The sequence below is a fragment of the Orycteropus afer genome, unplaced genomic scaffold (assembly GCF_000298275.1).
Source record: "Orycteropus afer afer isolate SDZICR_OR568_19922 unplaced genomic scaffold, OryAfe1.0 scaffold00700, whole genome shotgun sequence".
In the NCBI taxonomy this organism is placed as follows: domain Eukaryota; kingdom Metazoa; phylum Chordata; class Mammalia; order Tubulidentata; family Orycteropodidae; genus Orycteropus; species Orycteropus afer.
The window spans coordinates 576,147-589,208 of record NW_006922287.1 but is presented as its reverse complement, the minus strand read 5'-3'; the positions used below and the strand labels follow the sequence as shown (position 1 = coordinate 589,208).

At 37.5% G+C, this 13,062-nt stretch overlaps 1 pseudogene; it reads right to left on the bottom strand.

Annotated features, from left to right (window-relative positions):
- LOC103211142 overlaps nt 1-526 on the bottom strand; it is a 2,932-nt pseudogene extending 2,406 nt beyond the window's left edge.
- Nucleotides 527-13,062: the final 12,536 nt, after the last annotated feature.

Below are 13,062 nucleotides of genomic sequence, written 5' to 3'. Positions count from 1 at the left end.
GGCTGCAGATCGGATGGTGTACCAGTTGCTAGGACTAATTGTTTCCATGAATTTTGGTTTTCTTCATTCTTCTTTGCTCTAGATGAGGAGAGACCCATCATTGCATCTAGATGGCAGTTTGCTAGCTTTTAAGATCCCAGTCACTACTCGCCAAAGTAAGAGGTGAAACAATGTTTTGTATAGTATGTTATGCCAATTGAGCTTGATATCCCCTGTGACTATGGTCCCAAGCCCGCAGGTTCAACTATTTGGTCCCTCTGGGTAGCTGGCTGTGACCAAGCAGTGACCGCAGCCTTGCCCCTTGTCAGCTCTACTATACACCTGGGAATTTTGATCATTCACATAAACTTATAGGACTATTGTCTGCCAACCCTATGTATGTTCTTGTATAAACTCTTGTTTTTTAAGGCCATCCCATTTGTGGTATATTCTTGTCAGAGCAGCACTAGGTAACCACAACAGTGTACTTGCCTAAATCTATGTGTCCAATGACAGTAATGTTGATATGGGTCTTTTCTGTCTCCATTTTGGCTCAGATTACATGATGGTTTTCACCAACACCTGTATTCTGGTGGAAAACATATTGTGGAAAATCTCTCTCCTTGTTTTTTATATATGTGCACAAGAGTGTATATAGTTATGTGTGTATCACACAGGAGTAACAGTAGTAACAACCAAGCTTACTAAAAACAACACCTGGATTTCCAAACTCATTAAGAAGAAACAAATCTGGCTGTTCTCTGTATTTTACACCTTTTGAAAAACTTGAGATAATTGCAGCTCTGAGGGATGGAAGTGCATTCAGAGAGGCTGATAAAACAAAATGGAACCTTAGTAATAGTAAAACACATGTATTACTTTGTCTTGGGTTTAACAGGATATTCTAACACAGACTGTTGTTAGATGCCATTGACTTGATTCCAACTTATAGTGCCCCTATGTACAACAGAGCAAAAATTGCCTGGTTGTGCATCATCCTCACAGTCCTTGCTACGCTTGAGACCATTGTTACAGCCATTGTATCAGTGCACCTTCTTGAAGGCTCCCCCCTTTTCTCTGACCCTCTGCTGGACCTAACATGATATCCTTTTCCAAGGATTGGCCCCTTCTGACAACATAACCTAAATAAGTGAAACAAAGTCTGGCCATTCTTACTTCTGCAGAGCTTTCTGGCTGCCCTTCTTCCAGGTCATTCATCTGGCAGTCCAGATGTGTTATTTGCCAACACAAAATTCAAAGGGAGCTCTGGTGATGTAGTGCCTAAGGCATTTGACTGCTCACTAGAAGGCTGGAGGTTCAAACCCACAAGCCACTCCTTGGAAGGAAGACTGGACAATCTACTTCCATACAGATACTGCCTCGGAAACCCAAGGAGGAATCACTATGAGTTGGAACGACTCGATGGCAATGAGTGATAATTCAAAAGCATTAATTCTTCTTCAGTCTTAGTCATTGTCCAGCTTTTACACACATTATCAGGTGATTGAAATCACCATGGCTTGGGTTAGGCACACTTTTGTCTTGAAAGAGACATCTTTACTCTTCAACACTTTAAAGAGGTCTTTTGCAGATTTGCCCAGTGCAATACGATGTCTGATTTCTTGACAGCTGCTTCCATGGGTGTTGGTTGTTGATCTAAATAAGTAAAATGAAATCTTTGGTGCTTGTTGGTCCAGTTGTGAGGATTTTTTTTTTGTTTTATGTTGAGGTGTAATCCATACTGTAGACTGCAGTCAATGTTTATCTGTAAGTACTTCAAGCCATCTTCACTTTCAGCAAGCAAGGTTGTGTTGTCTGCATATCACAGGTTGTTAATGAGTCTTCCTTCACTCCTTCTTCATATTGTTGGGCTTCTTGGATTATTTGCTCAGCATACAGATTGAAGTATGGAGAAAAGATACAACCTTGACACACTCCCTTCCTGATTTACAACCACGCAGTATACCCTTGTTCTATTCATTGTAACTGGTCTATGTACAGGTTCTTCATGAGCACAATTAAGAGTTCTGGAATTCTTATTCTTCCAAATATTATCCATAATTTATTATAATCATACAGTCAGATGCTTTTGTATAGTCAATGACACACAAGTAATCATCTTTCTGGTGTTCTTTGCTTTCATCCAAGATCCATTTGACATAAAAAATGATATCCCTTATTCCACATCCTCTTCTGAATCTAGCTTGCATTTGTGGAAGTTCTCTGTTACTGGTGTAACTATTTTGGAATTATCTTCAGAAAATTTTTGCTTATCTGTGATATTAATATTGTTTGATAGTTTCTATATTCTGTTGGATCATCTTTAGAATGGACACAAATATGGATCTCCTAGTTGGTTGGCCATGTAGCTGTCTTCCAAATTTCCTAGTATAAACAAGTATGTGCCTCCAGGGTTGCATCCATTTGTTGAAACATTTCAGTGGATATTCCATCAATTCCTGGAGCCTTTTATTTTCCCCCCACCAATTCCTTCGATGCACGTTGGACTTTTTCCTTTAGTAACCTCAGTCCTTGATCATATGCTGTCTCCTGAAATGGTTAAACATTGACTACTTCTTTTTGGTACAGAGACTCTATGTGTTCCTTCCATCTTCTTTGATGCTTTCTACATCATTTGATATTTTTCCCATAGAGTCCTTTGATATCGCAACTCAAGGCTTGAGTTTTGTTTTGTTTTTTTTTTTTTTTGAGTTTTTTCAACTCAAGAAATGCTCAGCATGTTCTTCCTCTTTGGTGTTCCAAATTCAGGCCTTTGCATATTCATTATACTACTTTAATTTGTCCTCTCAAGCTGCCCTTTGAAATCTTCTGTTCAGCTCTTTTACTTCATCATTTCTTCTGTTCATTTTGTTGTTGTTGTTAGGTGCAGTCAACTTAGCTCTGGCTCATAACAAGCCTATGTGAAACAGAACAAAACACTGCCTGGTCCCGCACCAGCTTCACAGTCTTTGCTACACCTGAGGCCATTGTTGCATCCACCGTGTGAATCTGTCTCACTGAGGGCTTTCTCCTTTTTCACTGACCCTTCATTTTACCAAGCATGATATTCTTCTCCAGGATTTAAGCTATTCTCTATTCAAAAGCAAATTTCAGAGTCTCTTTTGACATCCATTTGGGTCTTTTCTTCCCTTTTCTGTCTCTTTAGTGACTTTTTGCTTTCTTCATGTATGATGTTCTTGATGTCATCCCACAACTCATCTGGTCTTCAGTCATGGGTGTTCAAGTTGTCAAATCTATTATTCAGATGATCTCTACATTCAAGTAGGATATAATCAAGGTAATGTTTGACTCTCATGGAATTTTTAAAAGTTTCTTCAGCTTCCACTTGCACATGAGCAATTGATGGTCTGTTTCCTTGTCAGCTTCTGGTCTTTTTTGATTGGTGATATTAAGCTTCTCCATCACCTCTTTCCACAGATGTAGTTAATTTGATTACTGTATATACCACCTGGGAACTCTGGTGGCATAGTGCCTAAGACATTTGACTGCTAACCAGAAGTCTGGTGTTTCAAACCCACCAACCACTCCTGGGAAGGAAGATTTAGCCATCTCCTTTTGCAGAGATACCATCTCAGAAACCCAAGGAGGGGTCTCTATGAGTCAGGACCAACTCAATGGCAGTGAGTTTTGTTTGGTTTTGGTTTATATACCATCTGGTGAGGTCCACATGTATAGTCACTGTTTATGATGTTGAAAAAATGTATTTGCAATTTATAAGTTGTTGTTCTTGCAAAATTCTGTCATGATATCTCCACCATCATTTTTATCACCAGCGCCATTTTTTATCCACTGTGATGCTTCTTCTTTGTTTCCAACTTTTGCATTCCAATCACCAGTAATTATCAATACATCTTGCTTGCATGTTTGATCAATTTCAGACTGTAGAAATTGGTAAAAATCTTCAAATTCTTCATTTTTCATTTTGGTGGTTGGTACATAAATTTGAATAATAGTAATATTAACTGGTCTTCCTTGTAGGCATATGGATATTATCTTATAACTGACAGCATTGTACTGCAGGAGAGATCTTGAAATGTTGTGCTGCCTCCCCAAAGTAAAGTAAACCTCAATGAAGTAAATGGAGTAAAATTTTTGGGACCTTCCTTTGCTAATGAGGTATGACTCAAAATAGGAAGCAACAGCTGCAAACCTTCAGTAGTAATGGGAATGTGGAATGTATGAAGTATGAGTCTAGGAAAATTAAAAGTTGGCAAAAATGAAATGGAATACATAAAGATCAGTACATAGGCACTATGTGCTGGAATGGACTGGTATTGGCCATTTTGAATCAGATAATCACATGGTCTACTATGACAGGGTGAATTGAAATTGAAGAGGAATGGCATCCAAATCATCATCATCAAGATCTATCCTGATACAGATTAGGAGAGTCCTTTTAAGTTCTAGATTTTAGACAGGACATACAGTGTAAGTAAAGTATAGTTACTTATTCCTTATTCCTTATTCCTTATTTGTTCTTAGGATTTTGTAAAGAAAAGAGCACAGGGCTTAAAAGTACAAGCTTTATGTCTTAGTGTTGGTTGAGGCTGTAATGGGGGATTCAGCTTGTCAGATAATTAAGGGAGAGATAAATGCTGTTTAAGGTGTCTTGAGTACAAATGAAGCTGACTGCCCATTCATATTGTGTGTCCAACCAATACAATCACAAGAAATTTCCTGGTGGTTTTATGACTGAGAGCCTCCCCTTGTTGCTGGCTGTCATCTGGGAGTCATTCTCAGCTCTTCCAAACTATTATTTTCAAAATAAAAACCCCTTTATAGCATAATGCAATTCATCCATACGTTGTTGTTGTTATATGCTGTTGAGTCAGACCCAACTCATAGCGACCCCTCCTTGGGTTTCTGAGGCAGTATCACTATGGAAGTAGATTGCCCAACCTTCCTTCTGAGGAGAATTAAGACCATTTGGCAACACATTTCTTTGTTTAGTAAAATAATTGCTGAGGTAAGGGCAACAGGGAAAACTTGGCTTTTGAAAAGCTTTATACAGGAGCAAAAATATGACCTTGAATATATCCCACCTGAATTTAGAGACCATCAGAAGAATAGATTTGATGCATTGAGCACTCTTTACCAAAGACAAGACAAGTTGTGACTGACAAAAAAGTTATACATGAAGAAAAGAAAAGGTCATTAAAAAGACAGGAAGGGAATAAAAGACCAAAATGGATGCCAGGGAGACTCTCAAACTTACTCTTGAATGGAGAGTATCCAAAGTGAATAGAAGAAATGATGAAGTAAAAAAGCTGAACAGAAGACAGCTTGAGAGGACAAATTAAAATATTATAATGAAATGTGCAAAGACCTGGAATTAGAAAAACAAAAGTGAAGAACACCCTTGGCATTTCTCAATGTGAAAGAACTGAAGAAAAAATTCAAGCCTTGAGTTGCAATATTGAACCCTCTATGGGAAAAAAAAAAAAAAAAACCCACCAGCCACTCCTCAGAAGGAAGGTTGGGCAATCCTACTTCCGTAGTGATACTGCCTCAGAAACCCAAGGAGGGGTCTCTATGAGTTGGGGCCGACCCGACGGCAAACAACAACAACATGGGCAAAATATTTAATGATGCAGGAAGCATCAAAAGAAGATGAAAGGAATATAAAGTCATTGTACCAAAAAGAATGGGTTAAAGTTTAACCATTTCAGGAGGTAGTATATGATCAAGAACTGATGTTATTGAAGGAAGGAGTTAAAGCTGTACTGAAGAGGCAAAGGCAAGGCTCCAGGAATTGACAGAATACCCCCTGAGATCTTTTAACAAATGCATGCAGTACTAGAGGTGCTCATTCATAAATATGAAGACAGATACCTGGCAAACTGACTGGAAGATAACCATATTTGTGCTCATTCCAAAGATAAGTGATCCAAAAAAATGTGAAAGTTATCAAACCATATCAATATCACACACAAGTAAAATTTTGCTGAAGATATCATAAAATCTGTTGCAGCAGTCTGCCAACTGGGAATTGCAGAAATGTGCATCCAGAATAGGATGTGGAATGAGGGATATTACGCTGATGTCAGGTGATTCTCCGCTGAAAGCAAAGAATACCAGAAAGATGTTTACTTGTGTTTTACTGACTATGCAAAAGCATACAATTATGTGCATCATAACAAATTATGGATAGCATTATGGAAAACGGGAATGCCAGAACAATTAACTGTACTCATGAGGAACTTGTGCATAGACCAAGAAGTAGTTGTTCAAACTAAACAATGGGATACTGTATGATTCAAAATCAGGAATGGAGCTCATCAGAGTTTGGTTTTATCCTTTCACCACACTTATTCAATCTGTATGCTGAGTAAATAATATGAGAAGCTGGAATACATGAAGAAGAATGTGACATCAGGTTTGGATTATGACTAATTAGCAACTTATGATATGTGGATAACAACCTTCCTTGCTGAAAGAGGTCTTGAAGCACATACTGATGAAAAGCAAAGACTACAGACTTCAGTATGGATTACAAAACAACATGGGGAAAAAAAAAGAAAGAAAGAAAACTCCTCACAACTGGACCAAAAAGCAAAATCAGGAAAAATAGGGGAAAAAAAAATCAAAGTTGTCAAGGACTTCATTTTACTTGGACCTACAATCAAGTCCTGTGGAAGAAGCAGTCAAGAGATCAAATGATGTATTTCATTGGGCAAATCTACTGCACAAGACCTCTTTAAAGTGTTGAAGAGCAAAGATGCCACTCTGAAGAATAAAGTGCCCTTAGCCTAAATCATAGTATTTTCAATAGCCTTATATGCATATTAAAACAGAACAATGAATAAGGAAGACTGCAGTAGTGCTACATTTGAATTATGGTGTTGATGAAGAATATTGAATGTATCACAGACTGCTAGAAGAATAACCAAGTTTTTCTTGGAGGAAGTACAGCTAGAAAGCACCTTAGAAGTGAGAATATCCAGACTTCATCTCTCATACTTTGGTCATGTTGTCAGAAGGTACCAGTTAGTGGAGAAGGATATCATGCTGGGTAAAGTAGAGGGTCAAGAAAAAACTGGAGGGCCCTCAACAAGATGGAATTGACATGGTGGCTGCAACTATGGGCTCAAGCATAGCAATGATTGTTAGAATGGTGCAAGACCAAGCAGTGTTTCATTCTGTTGTACATATGGGAGCTATGAGTTGGAATACACATGATGGTATGTAACCAAAATAATATATGTTAATTTTACCATTTACATGACATGTGTGTTGATAAATTATTAACTCAGAAAGGCATATGTGGAACCTATCAATACCATTGGTTCTTGATCATAAGCTACCTCCTGAAATGATTGAACATCAATTCTTTTTGGTACTGTGACTGTTGTTTTCCTTCCACTTTCTTTTGATGCTTCCTGCAATGTTCAATATTTTGCCCATAGAATCCTTAGTATTGCAACTCAAGGCTTGAATTTTTTTCTTCAGTTATTTTAACATATAAGAAATAGCACACAAAAAATCTTACTTTATTGCCCTATGAGTTCTTTTTAACTGTTGTTGTCATTAAAAACCCTGATAGGTAATGTGCTGGTTCTATGATGGAACTACACACATGGAAACTGAACAACACCCTCCTTAGGAAAGATTGGGTAAGAGAAGAAGTAAAAAATGAAATTCAAACATTCCTTGAATCAAATGAGAATGAAAACACAACATACCAAAATCTTTGGGACACAGCAAAAGCAGTGATCAGAGGCCAATTTATAGCAATAATTGCACACATCAATTTAAATGCACACAGTAATTTAAAAAAATAAATGATCATAGATATGTCATTTTATTCCTCTTTTTGTTACTGATTCTGAAACTAGTTAAAATGGTGACTTCTTGTTTTAATTGGAAGTAGCCTTGAGCCTTCTTTCTGTCTCTTGCCAATCTTTATTGACCTGGAAATGACAATGGAGAATTCATTTGACTGAAGGCAAGACTAGTTCAGAAACTACCCGTTCATGTTGTTATTATGTCATATCAACATTAAAGAACTTTCTAAATACATATGCAAATAGAGTTGTTGTCACCTTGTTTCTGATTCATAGTGACTCTATGTCTGTCTGCTCCATAGAGTTTTCAATGGAAACTCTGGACATTTTTTCCCGAAGTAGATTGTCAGTTCCTTTTATATACCAAATATATTCTTTATAACTGAAAATATAAGAAAAAGAAAAAAATCACACTACCATTTCAAACTTCTAATAACTTTTAAAAGCATCTTTGCATATTTTATGAGAGTGTTACTTTCCTAGCACATCCATTTTTATATAATTGCAATAATCATGGTATAGGTGCAATTTGCTTTATCTTTTAATACACCAAATACATTTCTAAGGTCATTACATAGTTTCCAAAAGTATTCATGTTATAAAACTTAGCCAAAATGCTTTCCAATGAATACAGCATAATGCATTAAGCCAATATAATTTTGTACATTTGGGTTATTTTATGTTTATTACTAGTCACCACCACAGACTCAGAACAATGAAAAATAGTATAAAGTTGGAGAATAAAATCCCTTGGAATAGTCCCTGGAATCAAGGTGGAAGGTGATCAGCCAGAACTCAGCTCATTTAGGGCATGAGCCTTCTTGAGTGAGAAATAGTAGGCATTTATGAAAAGCAGCTGGCAGTTGAATTTTTTAAAAAAATTTATTAGCTATTGGCTTTTGTATTCATATTTTATTTTCATTTTTGTTTCATTTGGAGCTTAAGAGCCAATGAGTGTTTCTTTTAAATATATTTTTTTAAAAAATTGTTTATCATGGAATGTTATCAGACCTGGTCAACTAAAATAAATTATTGGTTGCTTAGAGTAAGATTTTAGCAAATAACTGTTTTTAGTATGCCACTTATATGCTATATGAAAAATCTAGAGAAATCTTAAGAGCAGAATTTCAGAAGAGTATTTTAATTGGAAATAGAGAAGTGAGACAATAAATCAAGGTTTATTTTCACATTGATATTATGTTTTATATATATTAAATGGAGTCTTTTTAGTTTACAAGCATCTTTACTTAGGTTGATTTTTATATGAATCAATCTGTAATGTTACAAATCACCATGTAAATAAAATGTAAGTAACTTTAAAGCCCACCACTTGTTTGCTAGTTTGTCTTATTATGGTGTTTTGACTGTTGTGATGCTGGAAGCTATGCCACTGTTGTTTCAAATGTCAGCAAGGTCACCCACAGTGGACAGGTTTCATCACAGTTAAGACATGGGAGGACCTGATGATATACTTATAAAAATTGGCCAGTGGAAACCTTATGAATAGCAGTAGAACAACATCTGATACACTGCTGGAAGATGAGTGCCCGAGGTTGGTAGGCACTCAGAATACAACTGGGAAATAGTTGCCTACTCAAAGTAGAGTCCACATTAATGACTTGGCTTTTGGGATCTTCATTTGCTGATGTGACACAACTTGAAATGAGAATAGATGAAAACATCCATTAATAATCAGAACATGGAATGTACAAAGAATGAATCTAGAAAAATTGAAAGTGGTCAAAAATGAAGTAGAATGAATAAAGATTAATATCCTAAGCATTATTGAGCTGGAAATGGAGTGATATTGGCTATTTTGAATCAGAGAATTATATAAAATCATATGCCTAGAATGACAAAATTGCATTCATTGTCAGAAAAAAAAAAACATTTTAAGATCTATAAGTACAATGCTGACAGTGATAGTATGATATTCATACACTTATAAGGAAGACCAGTTAATAAGACTATTATTTAAATTTACACACCAACTACTAATGTCAAAGGTGAAGAAATTGAAGATTTTTACTAGCTTCTGCAGTCTGAAATCAATCAAAGATGCATTGACGATTATGCTGATTGTAATGTGAAAGCTGGAAACAAAGTCGAAGGATCAGTATTTGGAAAAATCAAGCATTGGTGATAGAAATGACACTGGTTTCACATAATAGAATTTTGCATGACCAATGACAAATTTATTGAAAACACCTTTTTCAACAACATAAACAGTGATCATATACCTAGGACTTACCAGATAGGATACATGGGAATCAAATTCACTACATTGTGGAAAGAGATTATAAAGAAACTCAAAATTGTCTGTCAGAATGATGCCAGTGGTCAACTGTGAAATAATCGAAATATTATCAAGCCAGGTCAACTAAAGTAAATTCTTAGGTTGCTTAAAGTAAGATTTTTGTTATTTTGGGGACTCTACTGCTCATATGCCAGTTCAAATTGAAGCTGAAGAAAATTAAAACATGTCCATAAGAGTCAAAGTACAGCCTTGAGTATATCCTATCTGAATTTAGAAACCATCTCAAGAATAGATTTGATGCATTGAACATTAATGACCAAAGACCAGAGGAGTTGTGAGTTGACATCAAGAAGACCATTCATGAAGAAAGCAAAGATCATTAAAGGCACAGGAAAAAAAAAAAGAAAAGATAAAAATAGATGTAAGAAAAGACTCTGAAACTTGTTATTAAACATAGTGCTAAAGCCAGTGGAAGAAATGATGACTTAAAAGAGCTGGACAGAAAATTTCAAAGGATAGATTGAGGAGACAAATTAACTATAATTAAATGTGCACAGACCTGGTGTTAGAAAATCAAAAGAGAAAAACATATTTGGCATCCATCAAGCTGAAAGAACTGAAGAAAAAAATTCAAGGCTAGAGTTGCTATACTGAAGGATTCATTGGGTAAGATTTAAATGATGCAGGAAGCATCAAAAAGATGGAAAGAATACACAAAGTCACTGTACCAAAAAGAATTGGTCAATGATCAACCATTTCAAGAGGTAGTATATGATCAAGAACTGATGGTATTGAAAGAAGAAATCCAAGCCGCACTGAAGGCATTGGCAAAAAACAAGGCTTCAGGAGTGCCAATTGAGATGTTTCAACAAATGGATGACTTATTGGAAGTGCTCACTTGTCTATCCAAGAAATTTGGAATACAACTACCACCCCAACCAAATGGAAGAGGTCCATATTTGTACCCATTCCAAAGAAAGGTGATCCCATAGAAAGTGGAAATTATCAAATTATATCATTATTTTCACACAGAGGTAAAATTTTGCTGAAGATAGTTCAAATATGGTTGCAGCAGTACATCCACTGAGAACTGCCAGAAATTAAGCCAGCTTTAGAAGAGGATGTGGAAGGAAGGACATCACTGCTGATGTCAGATGGATCTTGGTGGAAAGCAAAGAATGTCAGAAAGATGTTTACCTGTGTTTTATTGACTATTGTAGTAGTTAAGGTTGTTTGTCAACTTGGCTAGGCAGGGATGAGTAGCTGGGCAGCTAGCTGTATGTACTATTCTCTATTATGGAAGTGGTAATCAACTCAATGGTGGAATCTACTGTGAGGAGCTGAGTACTGCCTTAGGGATGTGGTCTGCTTCCTGTATATAATGAGAAGCCTTGGGGAATGGTCTCTAGCTTATGGCATGCTTGGACCCTGCATGTAGCTGTGTCATTGTTCAGCAGCCTGCCACGGTCTGCCAACCTTGGGACTTACAATGGACTTGAATTAATGGCCTGCCATGTGGTTTGGTAACGCAAGGACTATGCCTTTTTATTTGTTGACCTTGGGCTTGTTAGCCCCAGCAGACAGTAGCTGCCTGAGTTAAGAGATGCCTCTAGCGTCAGTGGGGGGGAGCAAGAGGCAGAGCTGAAGCCCAAGGTCGAGGGTCTTTCACACAGCCCATAGAGCCTGACATTTTGGACTTGGACTTAAAGTCTCCAAGCTAAGAAAATAAACTCCTGTTTGTTAAGGCCATCCCATTTGTGGCATTCCTGTTATAGTGGCATTATGTAATCAGAACAACCATGCAAAGTCATTCAACTGTGTGTATTATAACACACTAGCATAGTGCCTAAGACACTTGACTGCTAACCAGAAGGCTGGTGTTCAAACCCATCAGCAATTCCTCGGAAGGAAGGTTGGGAAATCTACTTCTGTAGTGATACTGCCTCGGAAACACAAGGAAAGGTCGCTGTGAGTTGGGTCCGACTTGACGGCACATAACAAAAACAACAACGTAGCTAATATAGGAGTCAGCCTCAGACACCCAGGTGAGGAGAGGGAACCCAGACCATGCACCACAAACAGTGAGGTGGGAAGGCAGGGAGAGGACAGAAAAGGCAAAGGGGACAGGAACAGTTCGAAGAGTCAACCCCAGGCACTCAGGTGAGGAGAGGGAACCCAGGCCATGCCTCACAAGCAGTGAGGTGGAAAGGCAGGGAGAGGAAAGAAAAGGCAAAAGGGACCAGAACAGATCAAGGATTCAGCTGCAGGGATCCAGGTAAGTGTGGTTGGAGTGGTTTCCGACAGCTAAGGGAGATAAACTTGTCTGTTGGTTTGTCCTACTTTGGTGATATGTTGCTGTGAATCTTGAGGCTGTGCCACTGGTGTCTCAAACCCAGCGGGGTGCACTTGGTGCACAGGTATCAGCCTGGCTTGCAGACTGAGACAGACTAGGAAAAAGGAGGAGGCCATCCACTTCTCAAATAATTGGCCAGGGAAAACATTATGAATAGTAGAGAGACACTGTCTGATACATTACTACACAACTTTACAAATAGCCCAGAAACGTTGTCCAATACAGAGGAGGAAGGTGAGTCACTTAGCTTAGAAAGCTCTCAAAGTAGGATTGGGCAACAGCTGTATTATCAGAGTAAAATCAGCCTTACTTATATGGATAAGGTAAAGCTTTCAAGACCTACATTTGCTGACGTGGCACCACTCATATTGAGGAGAAACAGCATCAAACATCCATTAATAATCAGAACATGGAATGTACAAAGTATGAATCTAGGAAAATTGGAAGTTGTCAAAAATGAAATGGAATGAATAAAGATTGATATCCTAGGCATTAGTGAGCTGAAATGGAGTGGTTTTGGACATTATGAATCAAATAACCATATGATCTATTATGCTGGGAATGACAGTTAAAGAGGAATGGTGTGGCATTCATCATCACAAAGGATGTTTCAAGATCTGTCCTGAAGTACAATGCTGTCAGTGATAGGATAATATCCATATACTTAC